Genomic DNA, 24,098 nt, shown 5'->3' on the forward strand with positions numbered 1-24,098 from the left:
ACCGCGACCTCCAGGCACCCCGGAGTTTCTGAAAAAAAATTTTCTGCGATTTTCACGAAACCACTTTTCTTCAACTTGAATTGGGCTAAAAATCCATCCCTGAAAATAAAAATTCTCTGAGTAGTGTGTAAATGCTCATCCTTACCCTGCCTGGGTTGTCCACTGAGCATTTCCGCGAACTCTACCTGAAGTTCTCTGGGCATGGGATTTTGACATGTTCCCCAAACCAAAAGGAATGAGTGGGAAACAATCAAGAAAAGAGATAGAGGCACTTGCATTTGAATGAGTTTCAAGCATGCCTGGGTACTCGTGTGATCTGAGTGACTCAGTTTTGGAATACAACTGTCGCGTGGTGCGTCGCGACCTCAAGGCACCCCGGAGTTTCTGAAAAAAAATTTACTGCAATTTTCACGAAACCACTTTTCATCAACTTGAATTGGGCTAAAAATCCATCCCTGAAAATAAAAATTCTCTGAGTAGTGTGTAAATGCTGATCCTTACCCTACCTGGGGTGTCCACTGAGCATTTCCGCGAACTCTACTTGAAGTTCTCTGGGCATGGGATTTTGACATGTTACCCAAACCAAAAGGAATGAGTGGGAAACAATCAAGACAACAGATAGAAGCACTTGCATTTGAATGAGTTTCAAGCATGTTTGGGTACTCGTGTGATCTGAGTGACTCAGTTTTGGAATACAACTGTCGCGTGGTGCATCGCGACCTCAAGGCACCCCGGAGTTTCTGAAAAAAAATTTTCTGCAATTTTCACGAAACCACTTTTCATCAACTTGAATTGGGCTAAAAATCCATCCCTGAAAATAAAAATTCTCTGAGTAGTGTGTAAATGCTGATCCTTACCCTACCTGGGGTGTCCACTGAGCATTTCCGCGAACTCTACTTGAAGTTCTCTGGGCATGGGATTTTGACATGTTACCTAAACCAAAAGGAATGAGTGGGAAACAATCAAGACAACAGATAGAAGAACTTGCATTTGAATGAGTTTCAAGCATGCTTGGGTACTCGTGTGATCTGAATGACTCAGTTTTGGAATACAACTGTCGCATGGTGCATCGCGACCTCAAGGCACCCCAGAGTTTTTGAAAGAAAATTTTCTGCAATTTTCACGAAACCATTTTTCATCAACTTGAATTGGGCTAAAAATCCATCCCTGAAAATAAATATTCTCTGAGTAGTGTGGAAATGCTGATCCTTACCCTGCCTGGGTTGTCCACTGAGCATTTCCGCGAGCTCTACCTGAAGTTCTCTGGGCATGGGATTTTGACATGTACCCCAAACCAAAAGGAATGAGTGGGAAACAATGAAGACAACAGATAGAAGCACTTGCATTTGAATGAGTTTCAAGCATACTTGGGTACTCGTGTGATCTGAGTGACTCAGTTTTGGAAAACAACTGTCGCGTGGTGCACCGCGACCTCCAGGCACCCCGGAGTTTCTGAAAAAAAATTTTCTGCGATTTTCACGAAACCACTTTTCTTCAACTTGAATTGGGCTAAAAATCCATCCCTGAAAATAAAAATTCTCTGAGTAGTGTGGAAATGCTCATCCTTACCCTACCTCTGGTGTCCACTTAGCATTTCCGCGACCTCTACTTGAAGTTCTCTGGGCATGGGATTTTGACATGTTACGCAAACCAAAAGGAATGAGTGGGAAACAATCAAGACAACAGATAGAAGCACTTGCATTTGAATGAGTTTCAAGCATGCTTGGGTACTCGTGTGATCTGAGTGACTCAGTTTTCGAATACAACTGTTGAGTGGTGCACCGCGACCTCCAGGCACCTCGGAGTTTCTGAAAAAAAATTTTCTGCGATTTTCACGAAACCACTTTTCTTCACCTTGAATTGGGCTAAAAATCCATCCCTGAAAATAAAAAGTCTCTGAGTAGTGTGGAAATACTGATCCTTACCCTGCCTGGGTTGTCCACTGAGCATTTCCGCGAGCTCTACCTGAAGTTCTCTGGGCATGGGATTTTGACATGTTCCCCAACCCAAAAGGAATGAGTGGGAAACAATCAAGACAACTGATAGAAGCACTTGCATTTGAATGAGTTTCAAGCATGCTTGGGTACTCGTGTGATCTGAGTGACTCAGTTTTGGAATACAACTGTCGCGTGGTGCACCGCGACCTCCAGGCACCCCGGAGTTTCTGAAAAAAAATTTTCTGCGATTTTCACGAAACCACTTTTCTTCAACTTGAATTGGGCTAAAAATCCATCACTGAAAATAAAAATTCTCTGAGTAGTGTGGAAATACTGATCCTTACCCTGCCTGGGTTGTCTACTGAGCATTTCCGCGAGCTCTACCTGAAGTTCTCTGGGCATGGGATTTTGACATGTTACCTAAACCAAAAGGAATGAGTGGGAAACAATCAAGACAACAGATAGAAGCACTTGCATTTGAATGAGTTTCAAGCATGCCTGGGTACTCGTGTGATCTGAGTGACTCAGTTTTGGAATACAACTGTCGCGTGGTGCATCGCGACCTCAAGGCACCCCGGAGTTTCTGAAAAAAAAATTTCTGCAATTTTCACGAAACCACTTTTCATCAACTTGAATTGGGCTAAAAATCCATCCCTGAAAATAAAAATTCTCTGAGTAGTGTGTAAATGCTGATCCTTACCCTACCTGGGTTGTCCACTGAGCATTTCCGCGAACTCTACTTGAAGTTCTCTGGGCATGGGATTTTGACATGTTACCTAAACCAAAAGGAATGAGTGGGAAACAATCAAGACAACAGATAGAAGAACTTGCATTTGAATGAGTTTCAAGCATGCTTGGGTACTCGTGTGATCTGAATGACTCAGTTTTGGAATACAACTGTCGCATGGTGCATCGCGACCTCAAGGCACCCCGGAGTTTTTGAAAGAAAATTTTCTGCAATTTTCACGAAACCATTTTTCATCAACTTGAATTGGGCTAAAAATCCATCCCTGAAAATAAATATTCTCTGAGTAGTGTGGAAATGCTGATCCTTACCCTACCTGGGGTGTCCACTGAGCATTTCCGCGAACTCTACTTGACGTTCTCTGGGCATGGGATTTTGACATGTTACCTAAACCAAAAGGAATGAGTGGGAAACAATCAAGACTACAGATAGAAGCACTTGCATTTGAATGAGTTTCAAGCATGCTTGGGTAGTCGTGTGATCTGAGTGACTCAGTTTTGGAATACAACTGTCGCGTGGTGCACCGCGACCTCCAGGCACCCCGGAGTTTCTGAAAAAAAATTTTCTGCGATTTTCACGAAACCACTTTTCTTCAACTTGAATTGGGCTTAAAATCCATCACTGAAAATTAAAATTCTCTGAGTAGTGTGGAAATATTGATCCTTACCCTGCCTGGGTTGTCCACTGAGCATTTCCGCGAGCTCTACCTGAAGTTCTCTGGGCATGGGATTTTGACATGTTCCCCAAACCAAAAGGAATGAGTGGGAAACAATCAAGACAACAGATAGAAGCACTTGCATTTGAATGAGTTTCAAGCATGCTTGGGTACTCGTGTGATCTGAGTGACTCAGTTTTGGAATACAACTGTCGCGTGGTGCATCGCGACCTCAAGGCACCCCGGAGTTTTTGAAAAAAAATTTTCTGCAATTTTCACGAAACCACTTTTCATCAAATTGAATTGGGCTAAAAATCCATCCCTGAAAATAAATATTCTCTGAGTAGAGTGGAAATGCTGATCCTTACCCTACCTGGGGTGTCCACTGAGCATTTCCGCGAACTCTACTTGAAGTTCTCTGGGCATGGGATTTGGACATGTTACCCAAACCAAAAGGAATGAGTGGGAAACAATCAAGACAACAGATAGAAGCACTTGCATTTGAATGAGTTTCAAGCATGCTTGGGTACTCGTGTGATTTGAGTGACTCAGTTTTGGAATACAACTGTCGCGTGGTGCACCGCGACCTCCAGGCACCCCGGAGTTTCTGAAAAAAAATTTTCTGCGATTTTCACGAAACCACTTTTCTTCAACTTGAATTGGGCTTAAAATCCATCCCTGAAAATAAAAATTCTCTGAGTAGTGTGTAAATGCTCATCCTTACCCTACCTGGGGTGTCCACTGAGCATTTCCGCGACCTCTACTTGAAGTTCTCTGGGCATGGGATTTTGACATGTTACGCAAACCAAAAGGAATGAGTGGGAAACAATCAAGACAACAGATAGAAGCACTTGCATTTGAATGAGTTTCAAGCATGCTTGGGTACTCGTGTGATCTGAGTGACTCAGTTTTCGAATACAACTGTTGCGTGGTGCACCGCGACCTCCAGGCACCCCGGAGTTTCTGAAAAAAAATTTTCTGCGATTTTCACGAAACCACTTTTCTTCAACTTGAATTGGGCTAAAAATCCATCACTGAAAATAAAAATTCTCTGAGTAGTGTGGAAATACTGATCCTTACCCTGCCTGGGTTGTCCACTGAGCATTTCCTCGAGCTCTACCTGAAGTTCTCTGGGCATGGGATTTTGACATGTTCCCCAAACCAAAAGGAATGAGTGGGAAACAATCAAGACAAGAGATAGAAGCACTTGCATTTGAATGAGTTTCAAGCATGCTTGGGTACTCGTGTGATCTGAGTGACTCAGTTTTGGAATACAACTGTCGCGTGGTGCACCGCGACCTCCAGGCACCCCGGAGTTTCTGAAAAAAAATTTTCTGCGATTTTCACGAAACCACTTTTCTTCAACTTGAATTGGGCTAAAAATGCATACCTGAAAATAAAAATTCTCTGAGTAGTGTGTAAATGCTGATCCTTACCCTGCCTGGGTTATCCACTGAGCATTTCCGCGAACTCTACCTGAAGTTCTCTGGGCATGGGATTTTGACATGTTCACCAAACCAAAAGGAATGAGTGGGAAACAATCAAGAAAAGAGATAGAGGCACTTGCATTTGAATGAGTTTCAAGCATGCCTGGGTACTCGTGTGATCTGAGTGACTCAGTTTTGGAATACAACTGTCGCGTGGTGCATCGCGACCTCAAGGCACCCCGGAGTTTCTGAAAAAAAATTTTCTGCAATTTTCACGAAACCACTTTTCATCAACTTGAATTGGGCTAAAAATCCATCCCTGAAAATAAATATTCTCTGAGTAGTGTGGAAATGCTGATCCTTACCCTACCTGGGGTGTCCACTGAGCATTTCCGCGAACTCTACTTGAAGTTCTCTGGGCATGGGATTTTGACATGTTACCCAAACCAAAAGGAATGAGTGGGAAACAATCAAGACAACAGATAGAAGCACTTGCATTTGAATGAGTTTCAAGCATGCTTGGGTACTCGTGTGATCTGAGTGACTCAGTTTTGGAATACAACTGTTGCGTGGTGCATCGCGACCTCAAGGCACCCCGGAGTTTTTGAAAAAAAATTTTCTGCAATTTTCACGAAACCACTTTTCATCAACTTGAATTGGGCTAAAAATCCATCCCTGAAAATAAATATTCTCTGAGTAGTGTGGAAATGCTGATCCTTACCCTACCTGGGGTGTCCACTGAGCATTTCCGCGAACTCTACTTGAAGTTCTCTGGGCATGGGATTTTGACATGTTACCCAAACCAAAAGGAATGAGTGGGAAACAATCAAGACAACAGTTAGAAGCACTTGCATTTGAATGAGTTTCAAGCATGCTTGGGTACTCGTGTGATCTGAGTGACTCAGTTTTGGAATACAACTGTCGCGTGGTGCACCGCGACCTCCAGGCACCCCGGAGTTTCTGAAACAAAATTTTCTGCGATTTTCACGAAACCACTTTTCTTCAACTTGAATTGCGCTAAAAATCCATCACTGAAAATAAAAATTCTCTGAGTAGTGTGGAAATACTGATCCTTACCCTGCCTGGGTTGTCCACTGAGCATTTCCGCGAGCTCTACCTGAAGTTCTCTGGGCATGGGATTTTGACATGTTCCCCAAACCAAAAGGAATGAGTGGGAAACAATCAAGAGTACAGATAGAAGCACTTGCATTTGAATGAGTTTCAAGCATGCTTGGGTAGTCGTGTGATCTGAGTGACTCAGTTTTGGAATACAACTGTCGCGTGGTGCACCGCGACCTCCAGGCACCCCGGAGTTTCTGAAAAAAAATTTTCTGCGATTTTCACGAAACCACTTTTCTTCAACTTGAATTGGGCTTAAAATCCATCACTGAAAATAAAAATTCTCTGAGTAGTGTGGAAATACTGATCCTTACCCTGCCTGGGTTTTCCACTGAGCATTTCCGCGAGCTCTACCTGAAGTTCTCTGGGCATGGGATTTTGACATGTTCCCCAAACCAAAAGGAATGAGTGGGAAACAATCAAGACAACAGATAGAAGCACTTGCATTTGAATGAGTTTCAAGCATGCTTGGGTACTCGTGTGATCTGAGTGACTCAGTTTTGGAATACAACTGTCGCGTGGTGGATCGCGACCTCAAGGCACCCCGGAGTTTTTGAAAAAAAATTTTCTGCAATTTTCACGAAACCACTTTTCATCAAATTGAATTGGGCTAAAAATCCATCCCTGAAAATAAATATTCTCTGAGTAGAGTGGAAATGCTGATCCTTACCCTACCTGGGGTGTCCACTGAGCATTTCCGCGAACTCTACTTGAAGTTCTCTGGGCATGGGATTTTGACATGTTACCCAAACCAAAAGGAATGAGTGGGAAACAATCAAGACAACAGATAGAAGCACTTGCATTTGAATGAGTTTCAAGCATGCTTGGGTACTCGTGTGATTTGAGTGACTCAGTTTTGGAATACAACTGTCGCGTGGTGCACCGCGACCTCCAGGCACCCCGGAGTTTCTGAAAAAAAATTTTCTGCGATTTTCACGAAACCACTTTTCTTCAACTTGAATTGGGCTTAAAATCCATCCCTGAAAATAAAAATTCTCTGAGTAGTGTGTAAATGCTCATCCTTACCCTACCTGGGGTGTCCACTGAGCATTTCCGCGACCTCTACTTGAAGTTCTCTGGGCATGGGATTTTGACATGTTACGCAAACCAAAAGGAATGAGTGGGAAACAATCAAGACAACAGATAGAAGCACTTGCATTTGAATGAGTTTCAAGCATGCTTGGGTACTCGTGTGATCTGAGTGACTCAGTTTTCGAATACAACTGTTGCGTGGTGCACCGCGACCTCCAGGCACCCCGGAGTTTCTGAAAAAAAATTTTCTGCGATTTTCACGAAACCACTTTTCTTCAACTTCAATTGGGCTAAAAATCCATCACTGAAAATAAAAATTCTCTGAGTAGTGTGGAAATACTGATCCTTACCCTGCCTGGGTTGTCCACTGAGCATTTCCTCGAGCTCTACCTGAAGTTCTCTGGGCATGGGATTTTGACATGTTCCCCAAACCAAAAGGAATGAGTGGGAAACAATCAAGACAAGAGATAGAAGCACTTGCATTTGAATGAGTTTCAAGCATGCTTGGGTACTCGTGTGATCTGAGTGACTCAGTTTTGGAATACAACTGTCGCGTGGTGCACCGCGACCTCCAGGCACCCCGGAGTTTCTGAAAAAAAATTTTCTGCGATTTTCACGAAACCACTTTTCTTCAACTTGAATTGGGCTAAAAATGCATACCTGAAAATAAAAATTCTCTGAGTAGTGTGTAAATGCTGATCCTTACCCTGCCTGGGTAATCCACTGAGCATTTCCGCGAACTCTACCTGAAGTTCTCTGGGCATGGGATTTTGACATGTTCACCAAACCAAAAGGAATGAGTGGGAAACAATCAAGAAAAGAGATAGAGGCACTTGCATTTGAATGAGTTTCAAGCATGCCTGGGTATTCGTGTGATCTGAGTGACTCAGTTTTGGAATACAACTGTCGCGTGGTGCATCGCGACCTCAAGGCACCCCGGAGTTTCTGAAAAAAAATTTTCTGCAATTTTCACGAAACCACTTTTCATCAACTTGAATTGGGCTAAAAATCCATCCCTGAAAATAAATATTCTCTGAGTAGTGTGGAAATGCTGATCCTTACCCTACCTGGGGTGTCCACTGAGCATTTCCGCGAACTCTACTTGAAGTTCTCTGGGCATGGGATTTTGACATGTTACCCAAACCAAAAGGAATGAGTGGGAAACAATCAAGACAACAGATAGAAGCACTTGCATTTGAATGAGTTTCAAGCATGCTTGGGTACTCGTGTGATCTGAGTGACTCAGTTTTGGAATACAACTGTTGCGTGGTGCATCGCGACCTCAAGGCACCCCGGAGTTTTTGAAAAAAAATTTTCTGCAATTTTCACGAAACCACTTTTCATCAACTTGAATTGGGCTAAAAATCCATCCCTGAAAATAAATATTCTCTGAGTAGTGTGGAAATGCTGATCCTTACCCTACCTGGGGTGTCCACTGAGCATTTCCGCGAACTCTACTTGAAGTTCTCTGGGCATGGGATTTTGACATGTTACCCAAACCAAAAGGAATGAGTGGGAAACAATCAAGACAACAGTTAGAAGCACTTGCATTTGAATGAGTTTCAAGCATGCTTGGGTACTCGTGTGATCTGAGTGACTCAGTTTTGGAATACAACTGTCGCGTGGTGCACCGCGACCTCCAGGCACCCCGGAGTTTCTGAAACAAAATTTTCTGCGATTTTCACGAAACCACTTTTCTTCAACTTGAATTGGGCTAAAAATCCATCACTGAAAATAAAAATTCTCTGAGTAGTGTGGAAATACTGATCCTTACCCTGCCTGGGTTGTCCACTGAGCATTTCCGCGAGCTCTACCTGAAGTTCTCTGGGCATGGGATTTTGACATGTTCCCCAAACCAAAAGGAATGACTGGGAAACAATCAAGACAACAGATAGAAGCACTTGCATTTGAATGAGTTTCAAGCATGCTTGGGTACTCGTGTGATCTGAGTGACTCAGTTTTGGAATACAACTGTCGCGTGGTGCACCGCGACCTCCAGGCACCCCGGAGTTTCTGAAAAAAAATTTTCTGCGATTTTCACGAAACCACTTTTCTTCAACTTGAATTGGGCTAAAAATCCATCCCTGAAAATAAAAATTCTCTGAGTAGTGTGGAAATGCTCATCCTTACCCTGCCTGGGTTGTCCACTGAGCATTTCCGCGAGCTCTACCTGAAGTTCTCTGGGCATGGGATTTTGACATGTTCCCCAAACCAAAAGGAATGAGTGGGAAACAATCAAGACAACAGATAGAAGCACTTGCATTTGAATGAGTTTCAAGCATGCTTGGGTACTCGTGTGATCTGAGTGACTCAGTTTTCGAATACAACTGTAGCGTGGTGCACCGCGACCTCCAGGCACCCCGGAGTTTCTGAAAAAAAATTTTCTGCGATTTTCACGAAACCACTTTTCTTCAACTTGAATTGGGCTAAAAATCCATCACTGAAAATAAAAATTCTGTGAGTAGTGTGCAAATACTGATCCTTACCTTGCCTGGGTTGTCCACTGAGCATTTCCGCGAGCTCTACCTGAAGTTCTCTGGGCATGGGATTTTGACATGTTCCCCAAACCAAAAGGAATGAGTGGGAAACAATCAAGACAACAGATAGAAGCACTTGCATTTGAATGAGTTTCAAGCATGCTTGGGTACTCGTGTGATCTGAGTGACTCAGTTTTGGAATACAACTGTCGCGTGGTGCACTGCGACCTCCAGGCACCCCGGAGTTTCTGAAAAAAAATTTTCTGCGATTTTCACGAAACCACTTTTCTTCAACTTGAATTGGGCTAAAAATACATACCTGAAAATAAAAATTCTCTGAGTAGTGTGTAAATGCTGATCCTTACCCTGCCTGGGTTGTCCACTGAGCATTTCCGCGACCTATATCTGAAGTTCTCTGGGCATGGGATTTTGACATGTTCCCCAAACCAAAAGGAATGAGTGGGAAACAATCAAGACAACAGATAGAAGCACTTGCATTTGAATGAGTTTCAAGAATGCTTGGGTACTCGTGTGATCTGAGTGACTCAGTTTTGGAATACAACTGTTGCGTGGTGCACCGCGACCTCCAGGCACCCCGGAGTTTCTGAAAAAAAATTTTCTGCGATTTTCACGAAACCACTTTTCTTCAACTTGAATTGGGCTAAAAATCCATACCTGAAAATAAAAATTCTCTGAGTAGTGTGTAAATGCTGATCCTTACCCTGCCTGGGTTGTCCACTGAGCATTTCCGCGACCTCTACCTGAAGTTCTCTGGGCATGGGATTTTGACATGTTCCCCAAACCAAAAGGAATGAGTGGGAAACAATCAAGACAACAGATAGAAGCACTTGCATTTGAATGAGTTTCAAGCATGCTTGGGTACTCGTGTGATCTGAGTGACTCAGTTTTGGAAAACAACTGTCGCGTGGTGCACCGCGACCTCCAGGCACCCCGGAGTTTCTGAAAAAAAATTTTCTGCGATTTTCACGAAACCAGTTTTCTTCAACTTGAATTGGGCTAAAAATCCATCCCTGAAAATAAAAATTCTCTGAGTAGTGTGTAAATGCTGATGCTTACCCTACCTGGGGTGTCCACTGAGCATTTCCGCGAACTCTACTTGAAGTTCTCTGGGCATGGGATTTTGACATGTTACCCAAACCAAAAGGAATGAGTGGGAAACAATCAAGATAACAGATAGAAGCACTTGCATTTGAATGAGTTTCAAGCATGCTTGGGTAGTCGTGTGATCTGAGTGACTCAGTTTTGGAATACAACTGTCGCGTGGTGCATCGCGACCTCAAGGCACCCCGGAGTTTTTGAAAAAAAATTTTCTGCAATTTTCACGAAACCACTTTTCATCAACTTGAATTGGGCTAAAAATCCATCCCTGAAAATAAATATTCTCTGAGTAGTGTGGAAATGCTGATCCTTACCCTACCTGGGGTGTCCACTGAGCATTTCCGCGAACTCTACTTGAAGTTCTCTGGGCATGGGATTTTGACATGTTACCCAAACCAAAAGGAATGAGTGGGAAACAATCAAGACAACAGATAGAAGCACTTGCATTTGAATGAGTTTCAAGCATGCTTGGGTACTCGTGTGATTTGAGTGACTCAGTTTTGGAATACAACTGTCGCGTGGTGCACCGCGACCTCCAGGCACCCCGGAGTTTCTGAAAAAAAATTTTCTGCGATTTTCACGAAACCACTTTTCTTCAACTTGAATTGGGCTAAAAATCCATCACTGAAAATAAAAATTCTCTGAGTAGTGTGGAAATACTGATCCTTACCCTGCCTGGGTTGTCCACTGAGCATTTCCGCGAGCTCTACCTGAAGTTCTCTGGGCATGGGATTTTGACATGTTCCACAAACCAAAAGGAATGAGTGGGAAACAATCAAGACAACAGATAGAAGCACTTGCATTTGAATGAGTTTCAAGCATGCTTGGGTACTCGTGTGATCTGAGTGACTCAGTGTTGGAATACAACTGTCGCGTGGTGCACCGCGACCTCCAGGCACCCCGGAGTTTCTGAAAAAAAATTTTCTGCGATTTTCACGAAACCACTTTTCTTCAACTTGAATTGGGCTAAAAATCCATCCCTGAAAATAAAAATTCTCTGAGTAGTGTGGAAATACTGATCCTTACCCTACCTGGGGTGTCCACTGAGCATTTCCGCGACCTCTACTTGAAGTTCTCTGGGCATGGGATTTTGACATGTTACGCAAACCAAAAGGAATGAGTGGGAAACAATCAAGACAACAGATAGAAGCACTTGCATTTGAATGAGTTTCAAGCATGCTTGGGTACTCGTGTGATCTGAGTGACTCAGTTTTCGAATACAACTGTTGCGTGGTGCACCGCGACCTCCAAGCACCCCGGAGTTTCTGAAAAAAAATTTTCTGCGATTTTCACGAAACCACTTTTCTTCAACTTGAATTGGGCTAAAAATCCATCACTGAAAATAAAAATTCTCTGAGTAGTGTGGAAATACTGATCCTTACCCTGCCTGGGTTGTCCACTGAGCATTTCCGCAAGCTCTACCTGAAGTTCTCTGGGCATGGGATTTTGACATGTTCCCCAAACCAAAAGGAATGAGTGGAAAACAATCAAGACAACAGATAGAAGCACTTGCATTTGAATGAGTTTCAAGCATGCTTGGGTACTCGTGTGATCTGAGTGACTCAGTTTTGGAATACAACTGTCGCGTGGTGCACTGCGACCTCCAGGCACCCCGGAGTTTCTGAAAAAAAATTTTCTGCGATTTTCACGAAACCACTTTTCTTCAACTTGAATTGGGCTAAAAATCCATACCTGAAAATAAAAATTCTCTGAGTAGTGTGTAAATGCTGATCCTTACCCTGCCTGGGTTGTCCACTGAGCATTTCCGCGACCTCTATCTGAAGTTCTCTGGGCATGGGATTTTGACATGTTCCCCAAACCAAAAGGAATGAGTGGGAAACAATCAAGACAACAGATAGAAGCACTTGCATTTGAATGAGTTTCAAGAATGCTTGGGTACTCGTGTGATCTGAGTGACTCAGTTTTGGAATACAACTGTTGCGTGGTGCACCGCGACCTCCAGGCACCCCGGAGTTTCTGAAAAAAAATTTTCTGCGATTTTCACGAAACCACTTTTCTTCAACTTGAATTGGGCTAAAAATCCATACCTGAAAATAAAAATTCTCTGAGTAGTGTGTAAATGCTGATCCTTACCCTGCCTGGGTTGTCCACTGAGCATTTCCGCGACCTCTACCTGAACTTCTCTGGGCATGGGATTTTGACATGTTCCCCAAACCAAAAGGAATGAGTGGGAAACAATCAAGAAAAGAGATAGAGGCACTTGCATTTGAATGAGTTTCAAGCATGCCTGGGTACTCGTGTGATCTGAGTGACTCAGTTTTGGAATACAACTGTCGCGTGGTGCATCGCGACCTCAAGGCACCCCGGAGTTTCTGAAAAAAAATTTTCTGCAATTTTCACGAATCCACTTTTCATCAACTTGAATTGGGCTAAAAATCCATCCCTGAAAATAAATATTCTCTGAGTAATGTGGAAATGCTGATCCTTACCCTACCTGGGGTGTCCACTGAGCATTTCCGCGAACTCTACTTGAAGTTCTCTGGGCATGGGATTTTGACATGTTACCCAAACCAAAAGGAATGAGTGGGAAACAATCAAGACAACAGATAGAAGCACTTGCATTTGAATGAGTTTCAAGCATGCTTGGGTACTCGTGTGATTTGAGTGACTCAGTTTTGGAATACAACTGTCGCGTGGTGCACCGCGACCTCCAGGCACCCCGGAGTTTCTGAAAAAAAATTTTCTGCGATTTTCACGAAACCACTTTTCTTCAACTTGAATTGGGCTAAAAATCCATCCCTGAAAATAAAAATTCTCTGAGTAGTGTGGAAATACTGATCCTTACCCTACCTGGGGTGTCCACTGAGCATTTCCGCGACCTCTACTTGAAGTTCTCTGGGCATGGGATTTTGACATGTTACGCAAACCAAAAGGAATGAGTGGGAAACAATCAAGACAACAGATAGAAGCACTTGCATTTGAATGAGTTTCAAGCATGCTTGGGTACTCGTGTGATCTGAGTGACTCAGTTTTCGAATACAACTGTTGCGTGGTGCACCGCGACCTCCAAGCACCCCGGAGTTTCTGAAAAAAAATTTTCTGCGATTTTCACGAAACCACTTTTCTTCAACTTGAATTGGGCTAAAAATCCATCACTGAAAATAAAAATTCTCTGAGTAGTGTGGAAATACTGATCCTTACCCTGCCTGGGTTGTCCACTGAGCATTTCCGCAAGCTCTACCTGAAGTTCTCTGGGCATGGGATTTTGACATGTTCCCCAAACCAAAAGGAATGAGTGGAAAACAATCAAGACAACAGATAGAAGCACTTGCATTTGAATGAGTTTCAAGCATGCTTGGGTACTCGTGTGATCTGAGTGACTCAGTTTTGGAATACAACTGTCGCGTGGTGCACTGCGACCTCCAGGCACCCCGGAGTTTCTGAAAAAAAATTTTCTGCGATTTTCACGAAACCACTTTTCTTCAACTTGAATTGGGCTAAAAATCCATACCTGAAAATAAAAATTCTCTGAGTAGTGTGTAAATGCTGATCCTTACCCTGCCTGGGTTGTCCACTGAGCATTTCCGCGACCTCTATCTGAAGTTCTCTGGGCATGGGATTTTGACATGTTCCCCAAACCAAAAGGAATGAGTGGGAAACAATCAAGACAACAGATAGAAGCACTTGCATTTGAATGAGTTTCAAGCATGCTTGGGTACTCGTGTGATCTGAGTGACTCAGTTTTGGAAAACAACTGTCGCGTGGTGTACCGCGACCTCCAGGCACCCCGGAGTTTCTGAAAAAAAATTTTCTGCGATTTTCACGAAACCACTTTTCTTCAACTTGAATTGGGCTAAAAATCCATCCCTGAAAATAAAAATTCTCTGAGTAGTGTGTAAATGCTGATCCTTACCCTACCTGGGGTGTCCACTGAGCATTTCCGCGAACTCTACTTGAAGTTCTCTGGGCATGGGATTTTGACATGTTACCCAAACCAAAAGGAATGAGTGGGAAACAATCAAGACAACAGATAGAAGCACTTGCATTTGAATGAGTTTCAAGCATGCTTGGGTAGTCGTGTGATCTGAGTAATTCAGTTTTGGAATACAACTGTCGCGTGGTGCACCGCGACCTCCAGGCACCCCGGAGTTTCTGAAAAAAAATTTTCTGCGATTTTCACGAAACCACTTTTCTTCAACTTGAATTGGGCTAAAAATCCATCACTGAAAATAAAAATTCTCTGAGTAGTGTGGAAATACTGATCCTTACCCTGCCTGGGTTGTCTACTGAGCATTTCCGCGAGCTCTACCTGAAGTTCTCTGGGCATGGGATTTTGACATGTTCCCCAAACCAAAAGGAATGAGTGGGAAACAATCAAGACAACAGATAGAAGCACTTGCATTTGAATGAGTTTCAAGCATGCTTGGGTACTCGTGTGATCTGAGTGACTCAGTTTTGGAATACAACTGTCGCGTGGTGCACCGCGACCTCCAGGCACCCCGGAGTTTCTGAAAAAAAATTTTCTGCGATTTTCACGAAACCACTTTTCTTCAACTTGAATTGGGCTAAAAATCCATCCCTGAAAATAAAAATTCTCTGAGTAGTGTGTAAATGCTCATCCTTACCCTGCCTGGGTTGTCCACTGAGCATTTCCGCGAACTCTACCTGAAGTTCTCTGGGCATGGGATTTTGACATGTTCCCCAAACCAAAAGGAATGAGTGGGAAACAATCAAGAAAAGAGATAGAGGCACTTGCATTTGAATGAGTTTCAAGCATGCCTGGGTACTCGTGTGATCTGAGTGACTCAGTTTTGGAATACAACTGTCGCGTGGTGCATCGCGACCTCAAGGCACCCCGGAGTTTCTGAAAAAAAATTTTCTGCAATTTTCACGAAACCACTTTTCATCAACTTGAATTGGGCTAAAAATCCATTCCTGAAAATAAATATTCTCTGAGTAGTGTGGAAATGCTGATCCTTACCCTACCTGGGTTGTCCACTGAGCATTTCCGCGAACTCTACCTGAAGTTCTCTGGGCATGGGATTTTGACATGTTCCCCAAACCAAAAGGAATGAGTGGGAAACAATCAAGAAAAGAGATAGAGGCACTTGCATTTGAATGAGTTTCAAGCATGCCTGGGTACTCGTGTGATCTGAGTGACTCAGTTTTGGAATACAACTGTCGCGTGGTGCACCGCAACCTCCAGGCACCCCGGAGTTTCTGAAAAAAAATTTTCTGCGATTTTCACGAAACCACTTTTCTTCAACTTGAATTGGGCTAAAAATGCATACCTGAAAATAAAAATTCTCTGAGTAGTGTGGAAATGCTGATCCTTACCCTGCCTGGGTTGTCCACTGAGCATTTCCGCGAACTCTACCTGAAGTTCTCTGGGCATGGGATTTTGACATGTTCCCCAAACCAAAAGGAATGAGTGGGAAACAATCAAGAAAAGAGATAGAGGCACTTGCATTTGAATGAGTTTCAAGCATGCCTGGGTACTCGTGTGATCTGAGTGACTCAGTTTTGGAATACAACTGTCGCGTGGTGCATCGCGACCTCAAGGCACCCCGGAGTTTCTGAAAAAAAATTTTCTGCAATTTTCACGAATCCACTTTTCATCAACTTGAATTGGGCTAAAAATCCATCCCTGAAAATAAGTATTCTCTGAGTAGTGTGGAAATGCTGATCCTTACCCTACCTGGGGTGTCCACTGAGCATTTCCGCGAACTCTACTTGAAGTTCTCTGGGTATGGGATTTTGACATGTTCCCCAAACCAAAAGGAATGAGTGGGAAACAATCAAGACAACAGATAGAAGCACTTGCATTTGAATGAGTTTCAAGAATGCTTGGGTACTCGTGTGATCTGAGTGACTCAGTTTTGGAATACAACTGTTGCGTGGTGCACCGCGACCTCCAGGCACCCCGGAGTTTCTGAAAAAAAATTTTCTGCGATTTTCACGAAACCACTTTTCTTCAACTTGAATTGGGCTAAAAATCCATACCTGAAAATAAAAATTCTCTGAGTAGTGTGTAAATGCTGATCCTTACCCTGCCTGGGTTGTCCACTGAGCATTTCCGCGACCTCTACCTGAAGTTCTCTGGGCATGGGATTTTGACATGTTCCCCAAACCAAAAGGAATGAGTGGGAAACAATCAAGACAACAGATAGAAGCACTTGCATTTGAATGAGTTTCAAGCATGCTTGGGTACTCGTGTGATCTGAGTGACTCAGTTTTGGAAAACAACTGTCGCGTGGTGTACCGCGACCTCCAGGCACCCCGGAGTTTCTGAAAAAAAATTTTCTGCGATTTTCACGAAACCACTTTTCTTCAACTTGAATTGGGCTAAAAATCCATCCCTGAAAATAAAAATTCTCTGAGTAGTGTGTAAATGCTGATCCTTACCCTACCTGGGGTGTCCACTGAGCATTTCCGCGAACTCTACTTGAAGTTCTCTGGGCATGGGATTTTGACATGTTACCCAAACCAAAAGGAATGAGTGGGAAACAATCAAGACAACAGATAGAAGCACTTGCATTTGAATGAGTTTCAAGCATGCTTGGGTAGTCGTGTGATCTGAGTAATTCAGTTTTGGAATACAACTGTCGCGTGGTGCACCGCGACCTCCAGGCACCCCGGAGTTTCTGAAAAAAAATTTTCTGCGATTTTCACGAAACCACTTTTCTTCAACTTGAATTGGGCTAAAAATCCATCACTGAAAATAAAAATTCTCTGAGTAGTGTGGAAATACTGATCCTTACCCTGCCTGGGTTGTCTACTGAGCATTTCCGCGAGCTCTACCTGAAGTTCTCTGGGCATGGGATTTTGACATGTTCCCCAAACCAAAAGGAATGAGTGGGAAACAATCAAGACAACAGATAGAAGCACTTGCATTTGAATGAGTTTCAAGCATGCTTGGGTACTCGTGTGATCTGAGTGACTCAGTTTTGGAATACAACTGTCGCGTGGTGCACCGCGACCTCCAGGCACCCCGGAGTTTCTGAAAAAAAATTTTCTGCGATTTTCACGAAACCACTTTTCTTCAACTTGAATTGGGCTAAAAATCCATCCCTGAAAATAAAAATTCTCTGAGTAGTGTGTAAATGCTCATCCTTACCCTGCCTGGGTTGTCCACTGAGCATTTCCGCGAACTCTACCTGAAGTTCTCTGGGCATGGGATTTTGACATGTTCCCCAAACCAAAAGGAATGAGTGGGAAACAATCAAGAAAAGAGATAGAGGCACTTGCATTTGAATGAGTTTCAAGCATGCCTGGGTACTCGTGTGATCTGAGTGACTCAGTTTTGGAATACAACTGTCGCGTGGTGCATCGCGACCTCAAGGCACCCCGGAGTTTCTGAAAAAAAATTTTCTGCAATTTTCACGAAACCACTTTTCATCAACTTGAATTGGGCTAAAAATCCATTCCTGAAAATAAATATTCTCTGAGTAGTGTGGAAATGCTGATCCTTACCCTACCTGGGTTGTCCACTGAGCATTTCCGCGAACTCTACCTGAAGTTCTCTGGGCATGGGATTTTGACATGTTCCCCAAACCAAAAGGAATGAGTGGGAAACAATCAAGAAAAGAGATAGAGGCACTTGCATTTGAATGAGTTTCAAGCATGCCTGGGTACTCGTGTGATCTGAGTGACTCAGTTTTGGAATACAACTGTCGCGTGGTGCACCGCAACCTCCAGGCACCCCGGAGTTTCTGAAAAAAAATTTTCTGCGATTTTCACGAAACCACTTTTCTTCAACTTGAATTGGGCTAAAAATGCATACCTGAAAATAAAAATTCTCTGAGTAGTGTGGAAATGCTGATCCTTACCCTGCCTGGGTTGTCCACTGAGCATTTCCGCGAACTCTACCTGAAGTTCTCTGGGCATGGGATTTTGACATGTTCCCCAAACCAAAAGGAATGAGTGGGAAACAATCAAGAAAAGAGATAGAGGCACTTGCATTTGAATGAGTTTCAAGCATGCCTGGGTACTCGTGTGATCTGAGTGACTCAGTTTTGGAATACAACTGTCGCGTGGTGCATCGCGACCTCAAGGCACCCCGGAGTTTCTGAAAAAAAATTTTCTGCAATTTTCACGAATCCACTTTTCATCAACTTGAATTGGGCTAAAAATCCATCCCTGAAAATAAGTATTCTCTGAGTAGTGTGGAAATGCTGATCCTTACCCTACCTGGGGTGTCCACTGAGCATTTCCGCGAACTCTACTTGAAGTTCTCTGGGTATGGGATTTTGACATGTTACCCAAACCAAAAGGAATGAGTGGGAAACAGTCAAGACAACAGATAGAAGCACTTGCATTTGAATGAGTTTCAAGCATGCTTGGGTACTCGTGTGATCTGAGTGACTCAGTTTTGGAATACAACTGTCGCGTGGTGCACCGCAACCTCCAGGCACCCCGGAGTTTCTGAAAAAAAATTTTCTGCGATTTTCACGAAACCACTTTTCTTCAACTTGAATTGGGCTAAAAATCCATCCCTGAAAATAAAAATTCTCTGAGTAGTGTGGAAATACTGATCCTTACCCTGCCTGGGTTGTCCACTGAGCATTTCCGCGAGCTCTACCTGAAGTTCTCTGGGCATGGGATTTTGACATGTTCCACAAACCAAAAGGAATGAGTGGGAAACAATCAAGACAACAGATAGAAGCACTTGCATTTGAATGAGTTTCAAGCATGCTTGGGTACTCGTGTGATCTGAGTGACTCAGTGTTGGAATACAACTGTCGCGTGGTGCACCGCGACCTCCAGGCACCCCGGAGTTTCTGAAAAAAAATTTTCTGCGATTTTCACGAAACCACTTTTCTTCAACTTGAATTGGGCTAAAAATCCATCCCTGAAAATAAAAATTCTCTGAGTAGTGTGGAAATACTGATCCTTACCCTACCTGGGGTGTCCACTGAGCATTTCCGCGACCTCTACTTGAAGTTCTCTGGGCATGGGATTTTGACATGTTCCCCAAACCAAAAGGAATGAGTGGGAAACAATCAAGACAACAGATAGAAGCACTTGCATTTGAATGAGTTTCAAGCATGCTTGGGTACTCGTGTGATCTGAGTGACTCAGTTTTGGAAAACAACTGTCGCGTGGTGCACCGCGACCTCCAGGCACCCCGGAGTTTCTGAAAAAAAATTTTCTGCGATTTTCACGAAACCAGTTTTCTTCAACTTGAATTGGGCTAAAAATCCATCCCTGAAAATAAAAATTCTCTGAGTAGTGTGTAAATGCTGATGCTTACCCTACCTGGGGTGTCCACTGAGCATTTCCGCGAACTCTACTTGAAGTTCTCTGGGCATGGGATTTTGACATGTTACCCAAACCAAAAGGAATGATTGGGAAACAATCAAGATAACAGATAGAAGCACTTGCATTTGAATGAGTTTCAAGCATGCTTGGGTAGTCGTGTGATCTGAGTGACTCAGTTTTGGAATACAACTGTCGCGTGGTGCATCGCGACCTCAAGGCACCCCGGAGTTTTTGAAAAAAAATTTTCTGCAATTTTCACGAAACCACTTTTCATCAACTTGAATTGGGCTAAAAATCCATCCCTGAAAATAAATATTCTCTGAGTAGTGTGGAAATGCTGATCCTTACCCTACCTGGGGTGTCCACTGAGCATTTCCGCGAACTCTACTTGAAGTTCTCTGGGCATGGGATTTTGACATGTTACGCAAACCAAAAGGAATGAGTGGGAAACAATCAAGACAACAGATAGAAGCACTTGCATTTGAATGAGTTTCAAGCATGCTTGGGTACTCGTGTGATCTGAGTGACTCAGTTTTCGAATACAACTGTTGCGTGGTGCACCGCGACCTCCAAGCACCCCGGAGTTTCTGAAAAAAAATTTTCTGCGATTTTCACGAAACCACTTTTCTTCAACTTGAATTGGGCTAAAAATCCATCACTGAAAATAAAAATTCTCTGAGTAGTGTGGAAATACTGATCCTTACCCTGCCTGGGTTGTCCACTGAGCATTTCCGCAAGCTCTACCTGAAGTTCTCTGGGCATGGGATTTTGACATGTTCCCCAAACCAAAAGGAATGAGTGGAAAACAATCAAGACAACAGATAGAAGCACTTGCATTTGAATGAGTTTCAAGCATGCTTGGGTACTCGTGTGATCTGAGTGACTCAGTTTTGGAATACAACTGTCGCGTGGTGCACTGCGACCTCCAGGCACCCCGGAGTTTCTGAAAAAAAATTTTCTGCGATTTTCACGAAACCACTTTTCTTCAACTTGAATTGGGCTAAAAATCCATACCTGAAAATAAAAATTCTCTGAGTAGTGTGTAAATGCTGATCCTTACCCTGCCTGGGTTGTCCACTGAGCATTTCCGCGACCTCTATCTGAAGTTCTCTGGGCATGGGATTTTGACATGTTCCCCAAACCAAAAGGAATGAGTGGGAAACAATCAAGACAACAGATAGAAGCACTTGCATTTGAATGAGTTTCAAGAATGCTTGGGTACTCGTGTGATCTGAGTGACTCAGTTTTGGAATACAACTGTTGCGTGGTGCACCGCGACCTCCAGGCACCCCGGAGTTTCTGAAAAAAAATTTTCTGCGATTTTCACGAAACCACTTTTCTTCAACTTGAATTGGGCTAAAAATCCATACCTGAAAATAAAAATTCTCTGAGTAGTGTGTAAATGCTGATCCTTACCCTGCCTGGGTTGTCCACTGAGCATTTCCGCGACCTCTACCTGAAGTTCTCTGGGCATGGGATTTTGACATGTTCCCCAAACCAAAAGGAATGAGTGGGAAACAATCAAGAAAAGAGATAGAGGCACTTGCATTTGAATGAGTTTCAAGCATGCCTGGGTACTCGTGTGATCTGAGTGACTCAGTTTTGGAATACAACTGTCGCGTGGTGCATCGCGACCTCAAGGCACCCCGGAGTTTCTGAAAAAAAATTTTCTGCAATTTTCACGAATCCACTTTTCATCAACTTGAATTGGGCTAAAAATCCATCCCTGAAAATAAATATTCTCTGAGTAATGTGGAAATGCTGATCCTTACCCTACCTGGGGTGTCCACTGAGCATTTCCGCGAACTCTACTTGAAGTTCTCTGGGCATGGGATTTTGACATGTTACCCAAACCAAAAGGAATGAGTGGGAAACAATCAAGACAACAGATAGAAGCACTTGCATTTGAATGAGTTTCAAGCATGCTTGGGTACTCGTGTGATTTGAGTGACTCAGTTTTGGAATACAACTGTCGCGTGGTGCACCGCGACCTCCAGGCACCCCGGAGTTTCTGAAAAAAAATTTTCTGCGATTTTCACGAAACCACTTTTCTTCAACTTGAATTGGGCTAAAAATCCATCCCTGAAAATAAAAATTCTCTGAGTAGTGTGGAAATACTGATCCTTACCCTGCCTGGGTTGTCCACTGAGCATTTCCGCAAGCTCTACCTGAAGTTCTCTGGGCATGGGATTTTGACATGTTCCCCAAACCAAAAGGAATGAGTGGAAAACAATCAAGACAACAGATAGAAGCACTTGCATTTGAATGAGTTTCAAGCATGCTTGGGTACTCGTGTGATCTGAGTGACTCAGTTTTGGAATACAACTGTCGCGTGGTGCACTGCGACCTCCAGGCACCCCGGAGTTTCTGAAAAAAAATTTTCTGCGATTTTCACGAAACCACTTTTCTTCAACTTGAATTGGGCTAAAAATCCATACCTGAAAATAAAAATTCTCTGAGTAGTGTGTAAATGCTGATCCTTACCCTGCCTGGGTTGTCCACTGAGCATTTCCGCGACCTCTATCTGAAGTTCTCTGGGCATGGGATTTTGACATGTTCCCCAAACCAAAAGGAATGAGTGGGAAACAATCAAGACAACAGATAGAAGCACTTGCATTTGAATGAGTTTCAAGAATGCTTGGGTACTCGTGTGATCTGAGTGACTCAGTTTTGGAATACAACTGTTGCGTGGTGCACCGCGACCTCCAGGCACCCCGGAGTTTCTGAAAAAAAATTTTCTGCGATTTTCACGAAACCACTTTTCTTCAACTTGAATTGGGCTAAAAATCCATACCTGAAAATAAAAATTCTCTGAGTAGTGTGTAAATGCTGATCCTTACCCTGCCTGGGTTGTCCACTGAGCATTTCCGCGACCTCTACCTGAAGTTCTCTGGGCATGGGATTTTGACATGTTCCCCAAACCAAAAGGAATGAGTGGGAAACAATCAAGACAACAGATAGAAGCACTTGCATTTGAATGAGTTTCAAGCATGCTTGGGTACTCGTGTGATCTGAGTGACTCAGTTTTGGAAAACAACAGTCGCGTGGTGTACCGCGACCTCCAGGCACCCCGGAGTTTCTGAAAAAAAATTTTCTGCGATTTTCACGAAACCACTTTTCTTCAACTTGAATTGGGCTAAAAATCCATCCCTGAAAATTAAAATTCTCTGAGTAGTGTGTAAATGCTGATCCTTACCCTACCTGGGGTGTCCACTGAGCATTTCCGCGAACTCTACTTGAAGTTCTCTGGGCATGGGATTTTGACATGTTACCCAAACCAAAAGGAATGAGTGGGAAACAATCAAGACAACAGATAGAAGCACTTGCATTTGAATGAGTTTCAAGCATGCTTGGGTAGTCGTGTGATCTGAGTAATTCAGTTTTGGAATACAACTGTCGCGTGGTGCACCGCGACCTCCAGGCACCCCGGAGTTTCTGAAAAAAAATTTTCTGCGATTTTCACGAAACCACTTTTCTTCAACTTGAATTGGGCTAAAAATCCATCACTGAAAATAAAAATTCTCTGAGTAGTGTGGAAATACTGATCCTTACCCTGCCTGGGTTGTCTACTGAGCATTTCCGCGAGCTCTACCTGAAGTTCTCTGGGCATGGGATTTTGACATGTTCCCCAAACCAAAAGGAATGAGTGGGAAACAATCAAGACAACAGATAGAAGCACTTGCATTTGAATGAGTTTCAAGCATGCTTGGGTACTCGTGTGATCTGAGTGACTCAGTTTTGGAATACAACTGTCGCGTGGTGCACCGCGACCTCCAGGCACCCCGGAGTTTCTGAAAAAAAATTTTCTGCGATTTTCACGAAACCACTTTTCTTCAACTTGAATTGGGCTAAAAATCCATCCCTGAAAATAAAAATTCTCTGAGTAGTGTGTAAATGCTCATCCTTACCCTGCCTGGGTTGTCCACTGAGCATTTCCGCGAACTCTACCTGAAGTTCTCTGGGCATGGGATTTTGACATGTTCCCCAAACCAAAAGGAATGAGTGGGAAACAATCAAGAAAAGAGATAGAGGCACTTGCATTTGAATGAGTTTCAAGCATGCCTGGGTACTCGTGTGATCTGAGTGACTCAGTTTTGGAATACAACTGTCGCGTGGTGCATCGCGACCTCAAGGCACCCCGGAGTTTCTGAAAAAAAATTTTCTGCAATTTTCACGAAACCACTTTTCATCAACTTGAATTGGGCTAAAAATCCATTCCTGAAAATAAATATTCTCTGAGTAGTGTGGAAATGCTGATCCTTACCCTACCTGGGTTGTCCACTGAGCATTTCCGCGAACTCTACCTGAAGTTCTCTGGGCATGGGATTTTGACATGTTCCCCAAACCAAAAGGAATGAGTGGGAA

The sequence above is a fragment of the Atractosteus spatula genome, chromosome 3, assembly GCF_055471065.1.
Source record: "Atractosteus spatula isolate fAtrSpa1 chromosome 3, fAtrSpa1.hap1, whole genome shotgun sequence".
Lineage (NCBI taxonomy): Eukaryota > Metazoa > Chordata > Actinopteri > Semionotiformes > Lepisosteidae > Atractosteus > Atractosteus spatula.